The sequence below is a fragment of the Lotus japonicus genome, chromosome 1, assembly GCF_012489685.1.
Source record: "Lotus japonicus ecotype B-129 chromosome 1, LjGifu_v1.2".
NCBI lineage: Eukaryota > Viridiplantae > Streptophyta > Magnoliopsida > Fabales > Fabaceae > Lotus > Lotus japonicus.
Genome location: NC_080041.1, coordinates 408,734 through 415,252, shown reverse-complemented (window position 1 = coordinate 415,252; position 6,519 = coordinate 408,734). Strand labels below are relative to the sequence as shown.

Sequence of the window (6,519 nt, the reverse complement as noted above, 5' to 3'; positions counted from 1 at the left end):
CTGCCCTGACCAGTCATCTTGTATCTAACAAAGGTAATTGCAGCATTTAAGAACAAAGAATCTAAGCAGATATAAGCAAGGATGAAACTTGTCTTCCCCATGGTATGAGGTGAATTTTAAGGGCATTCATTTTTTTTCAAATCTAAGTTGTTGATAGAAGGCTTCATAAATCTCAAGTGACCTATCTAAAATTCAAATTTTGATGCATAAATTAAGAGAGATCCACATAAAAAAGATGGATGCATTAGAAATAAAGCAGTTTAGTCACATGGAGTAATACAATTTCAAAATTTAATCACTGACAACTTCTTTAAGCTCACAAAAGTAAAATGAGAGACGTTTTCAGAGACATGCTCGAATTTCAGGGGAGAAATTCTTTCACAACTGATATATCTTAGAGAATCAAGAGAGGGATATGCTCAATGAGAGATGTTTCCAATGACATGCTCAATTTCTAGGGGAGAGATTCTTTCACAGCTTCCCTTTCCAAAGTATTAAAATTTCAATTTACTATGCTTCGATTGAAAAACAACTATTAAAATCACAAAAGGACAGCCAAAACACAAAGTATATTGTGGACTAAAAATACCATATTTATAGCAGTATCAACACCATTTCAAAAATCCAAAAACTAAATGATAACCAACCTAAAAAATGCTAAGGAAACAAACTTTTCCCAAAGGAGGATTTCATAAGGTTGTTCCTCAAATTACACAATACATGGGCATAAATTAAAACCAAAGCTGCTTCACCATCATTTGACCTTCGTGTTGAATTTTTCGAGGTTCCTTGTTGTCCCATGTTTGAATTTATCTACACAATGCATGGACATAATAACATTACAAATGATATTAGATTTAAAATACATTACAAAGAGGTAAATAAAGAGGGAATGTATTTTTATGTTAGACATCAGGTTTCAAAACATCAGCAAAATATTACTGACGTTTCTTTATTATCGACTTCCATGTGTTAAGATTCACCCACTCCCATGTTTCATTTGTTGAATTCATGCCGTCCTTGCCAAATGTTAGGTAGAAATATTCAAAGAACTTAATATACTTTAAGATTATTTTTGCATACAATAAAAATACCTTGGCAGGATTATAATCAGTTACAATATCTTCATAAAAGTGGTTATCTTCAGGACACCTTTCCAACCAAATGATCCTAAGAAGCTACTTCAGCAGCTCCATTTGCTGCAAAGGCACCTAAAGAACCACTCCAATTAGTGACCAAGCTTCTATTAGTAACACCTATAGAAGGGAACTGTATGGACATCATTCAGGGTGCAGTAGTGGCTGTAAATATCTCTCAATTGTAGAATATTAAGATTAAGATTTCCAAATGAGTATAGGTTATGGTTTTGGTAAGAGTTAAAATGGGAATAAGAACTCCTAAAGAAGAATCACTTTGTGGATTAAGTTTGAGTCTGGATCCACTGAACTTAACATGAATAAAATATGTTTCTAAAGTATAAATTGTCTCCAACTATATTATGTTCCAAAGAAGCCTCAGAAACATGGAAGATGGGTTCACATATTAAATAAGATTTTAAAGAGGAAAAAGAACTTCTGAAGTGAACAACCAATTGTACTCTCTGGCTGTATATTGAAAAACTATGCAATAAGTTTTGGTTTAAAAAAATGGTTTCAATGGCTGTACTGCAAGATGATGCAGAGTATTACATAGCAAAGTTCTTTTGGTGAATAAATTACTGAACAGGTTTTGGCTAAGAAAACAACAAAATCTTTCTTCTACTTTCAACCTGGTGTGAGAAGTAGTTCAGGTCTCATTCTCTATCAACATTTCTAACAGCCTACGCAAAGTAATTGGTGCTAAATAGTGTGGAACATTATCTCAACAACCACATAGACAAAAATGAAGTAATTCATGTTCCCTTAATAATCATCATTTGGTCCAGAAAGAAACGTAAGCTATCACTTACTCAAGACAAAGCTAATCATGAAATGCTTTTATAAATTCTCTGGTATCCCTGTAGCTATTTCTTCCAAATTCTTATTCAATAGAATATGTTCTGATAGTCATCAAATAGTTATAGCTCAACCTGTGTTACCATTATAGTTTTTTAGTTCATATTCTTTGTGATCTAAACCTCAACATATGCTACTAACATTTTCTATTGAAAGAAAGGAACTCCTTTCATTTAAAACTATGCATTTCAAGTTTTCAACCAATATAGGAAAATAGCAGAATGCATAAACGGAGCTTAAGAGAATTGGAATTACCAAAAAGAAGGGGGGAAATAGTAAAGGAAGCTTGGATTACTTTCACAAACAACGTCACTGTCTTCATGTTCTTATTTGAGAACTTCAGAAAAGTAGGAAAAATGAAAAAAGGTAATAGAAATAACCTGTTTTCTCTTGACGACGTTGACAGACCTCATTTTAGAATCAAAACGGAACATGTCATTTTACTTTTTAGCTGATAATGAATCGGTGATTCTTTAGGGATGTTTTGGCAAATATCTAGTTCTTAGTTTAAAAGAAACTCTAAACTCTGAAAGAATACCCATGATTCACAAAAGACACCAGCAATTTCTACCAATTTTTTCCAAATAAAGGTGGTTACAGTTATGAACTTGACCAAACTAAACTGCAAGAACTTGGACAGAAATGCAAGAAATTCATCATACAATCCACCAGATACTTTAAGTTAAAATTTTAAGCAATAAAAAAAACTTATATATATATCAGGATAAAAAATAGATCAAAGCAATGATCTTACTTCTTTATCAACCTAAACACAAATTCCAAAATTAAAATGGTGGTAAGTTCTTCTGTGATTAGCAATTTGCTCCTAAAAAGCTACATATCTTAAATTAATTTAAATGTACCATGATAAAGAAGGTACCTGTTTAATGTGCATCAACTTGTTAGATCAAACATAATCAAAATTGCTACAGCACCCTGGCAAGCCATTGGAATCTGGTCTTCTGATTTTCCACCCCTGCATAAAAAACGATCAACATTTAGTTATCTAGCCATTCTGTCATAATTAATCCCTAAATCATAAATAACAATATAAGATCTTCTCTCTGCCTTGAACATCCCTGATACAATAAGATATTTGCGTCCCTTCCACAACAAAGGAAATAGTACTGGTAGAACCTTGCAAAAGAAGGTGAAATCCTTTATTTATGGTAAAGTGGTAGTCTACTTATCAACATTACTCAATCTATGATCTTTCTCATGGGTCTATCTACTTACTCTATCTCTTGGCCTTTCTTTTAATCGATTTATCTCCCTTTCCTTCTCTCTAGTTTTATCTTTCCCCTCGTCCTTCTCCCCATCTCTATAACTGTCCGTCTCCTTTTCTCTATGTGGTCACTCTACATCCTCAGATCAGCTATTTTTTAAAGAATTACTGTTTTGCACTCCCAGCTTCCAAAACTGCTCCTTTATATATTATAGAGAGTAAATTGTGTTGTTTTCCTTTGGTGCTGAAGATACTAAGATCCCATAACCTATATTCGGTTCTCTCAGAACTTGTCACAACTAATTTGATATCAGTACTAACCAAATCAAAATTGAGTCTGTTATACTGTGACTAATGTCTATATTTTTGAGAAGACAATCATCTCCTTTAATATAACTTATTTATATGATATCTTTGTGAGTCCGATTAAAACATTGAGTTTGTGACCAATTGGTTCTTATAGTGTGTCAGAGTAAATGCAGCAGTAAAATTACCTTCTAAAGTGACTGTCATACCTCAAGGGACTTGAGAAATTCCATCACCTGCAAATACAACATTAAAGTAACATGTGAGGAGTAGTGTTTGCTTAAAGAGCAGTGTTTGCTTCCAAACATCTGAATCATGTTTTCCATTATGGATTTCCAATGACATGGATATGAGATACTTGTGTATATTTCATCAAAGTTAACTCCAAGAGCTGCTTCTTGTGCTTGTAAAGTAACCTCCAACATCCAAGTGGCAGGATCATAATCATTCTTAAGTTTTGGCACTCCATTAATTCCCTAGACCATGCACATCTTACTTTGATGTAAAAACTGATTGATATAAAAAGTATTTAGTACCAATTCAGTAATTAGAGATAGTGCTGCTGACCTCCAAGTAATTGATCAGATGAGAACACTGCCATCCTAAAGGCCCCATATATATTTTCTCACCTCTATGCTTCAAGATAAGTATCTGTGACATCACAATATAGAAGCATAGCCTTGAGATAGGAATAAAAATGTTACAGTAGCAGCAAAAGAGAAACAAATTATAGTTGCAAATGGCTAAACGAAAAGGTCAAAATGATCCATCTAGAGATGTTATCTTTAACCTGATTTAGTAGAAATAACAAAATAGGCATAGAGATGTTATCTTTAACCTGATTTAGTAGAAATAACAACATGCGAGTGCAACATAGAGAATTAATAAAAAACAACAGCTACCCAGCTAGAGAAAGAGCAAAGCAAATAAAAAACAAACAAACAACAGCAGAAGAGAAATAAACTTACAGTTCAAAATGGCAATCAATGCTGGAAGAGGTTAAATAGCAAGTGGTAACAACACTGAAACCTCCTCCCTGAAATAAATTGTTAGAAAAAAAATAATGAATTTGACATTATTATTACCACTATATGTTGCTCACATGTTAATATTATCATGAACTAACTTGCTAGATATGGTATTAAAAGCAAAGAATGAAAATAGAAACTACAAAGGGCTTTCAACATATGGTATCACAAACAGCAAGAAGCACTTACTTTCGCGAAAGCTTTTCTACCAAGTGCGCGCCATAACTCCTTCCCCTCACCGATATCTTGAACCTACAAAAGGTAGTTCTAATTCAGAGTTCAATAGATATAAAATTAGATAATTCAAAGCTCAAGGCATTTAGTAGCTTTAGAAATGAGAAAAACCGGAGGACTTTCAAAAGCCATGTTGGTGCTCCTTTGAAAAGATTAAATATCAGAACCTACATAGTCAACAATCTTGAGAGAGGATATGAGATACCTGCAAACCTTACTTGTTCTTCTTGCTCTCCTTTTTTTTTTCTCTTGTCTGAACTGGTTATACTGTTTGAGCAATTCCATAGTAGTTATCTGTAACATCAAACTGAAAAATTTTAGGAAAGGAACATGACAAAATTAGTGTAAGCAAGAAATAGACAAAAAAACATAACTAAAAATAAAACTAATAGATAATGAATCCAAAAGTAGACAAAACGACGCACAATGGACTCCTTGAGGCAATCAACTGATTCCGGAGGAGAAAATGCTGCATCCATTAGGTTTTATGGCACAAAATTTAAAACACCAAAACGCAATGACAACACAAATAAGCAAAACATGATCTTACTCGCCGAATGAACAAAATCACAACATCAGGGTATACAAAGTGTCAATGGCGATGCAGGTCCATGTTAAACCCTCTCGTCGATCTGAAACCCTTTCTCTGTTCTTGCAGACTAAAACTATTGCTGCACACACACTGCAAAAACGCATCCAATTCCAATTAGATATGGGGTTTCCCTTTAGACTGCAATCAAAACCCTATGGAGAGAGCACTTATCATATCATTTACCTCAGGATCAATTTTATGTGATGTTAACACTTCACATCGGTACCGATTTGCACTTTGTGAGCACCAGAGGATGAGCAGAGTATCCCTATTTTGCGGCTTTCGCTTCTCTTCAATTTATGAACCATTTATTCCTTAATGGGCGACGACAAACATGGTGCGTGCAACCGAACTGAACGCAAGGCAGGGTAATGCGCCGCAGCAACACCACAACCTACGAACCTCCTCCGAGTCTTCCACGTCGCCTCCAATCTCATCCCCTCTCTCTCTCTCGATTTCTCTCTTTGACGTTGTAGACTTAGAGCGTTTTGGAATATCCTCGAATGGGAAGGGGAAGGAAAAGAGCCTGAAACGGAGCACAGGGAGAAACTCAAACGTTAAAGAGAGAGAAACATTTCTCCTAGAATGAAAACGGATGAAAATTGAGAAACGCAAACAGCCAAGGAGATCAAGATTGCTGGAGGATTTCAACGGTATAGATTTCATCCGTAACTAATAATTTATTGTGAATCAATGACTGAGATTCAATCCAAGTGAAATAAAAGACATTTTTACGAAAATATCCATGGTCATGCTTCATAGTCTTTGAAATTATATATTGATTGACAGATTTACCATCAAGGCTGCAAAAACTCTTCTTTTATAGAGTTTATAGATAGATTCCCTTAATACCCTCTCTTATAAACTAATAATCCTAACTCTAAACCTTGTGAAATCAGATCTGTCTCTCTCTCACCCACATCTTCTCTCACAAACTCTGATCTCCCTCAAGCCAGCCACACACTTCTGTCACCCACACCCGCTGCAAACCACTCACACATGCCTCCGCCACCAGCAACACTCATTTCACACTCAAGAATATGAATGTACCAAGAATGTGAAATACAATTAGAGTGTGAAACACAATTCAATTTCACACTCAAGGGTGTGAAATAGTTGCCCAATTGCTTTTGTGTCCAG

General features: G+C 34.7%; 1 long non-coding RNA gene across 7 annotated transcripts; it reads right to left on the bottom strand.

Moving 5' to 3' along the window:
* Positions 1-550: 550 nt before the first annotated feature.
* Positions 551-6,019, bottom strand: LOC130732831 (uncharacterized). Of its 7 annotated transcripts, none has more exons than XR_009017137.1 (10): positions 5,563-6,019; positions 5,338-5,469; positions 5,213-5,256; positions 4,993-5,081; positions 4,743-4,805; positions 4,494-4,561; positions 4,093-4,176; positions 3,714-3,761; positions 2,875-2,970; positions 551-813 (listed from the first exon to the last, which is right to left on the bottom strand). It is a non-coding gene; the product is annotated as an uncharacterized LOC130732831 (long non-coding RNA). The 7 variants fall into 7 exon arrangements; XR_009017135.1 differs by lacking the exon at positions 5,213-5,256 and adding an exon at positions 1,095-1,269 and having other exon boundaries at positions 5,563-6,018; XR_009017134.1 differs by lacking the exon at positions 5,213-5,256 and adding an exon at positions 1,095-1,256 and having other exon boundaries at positions 5,563-6,018.
* Positions 6,020-6,519: the final 500 nt, after the last annotated feature.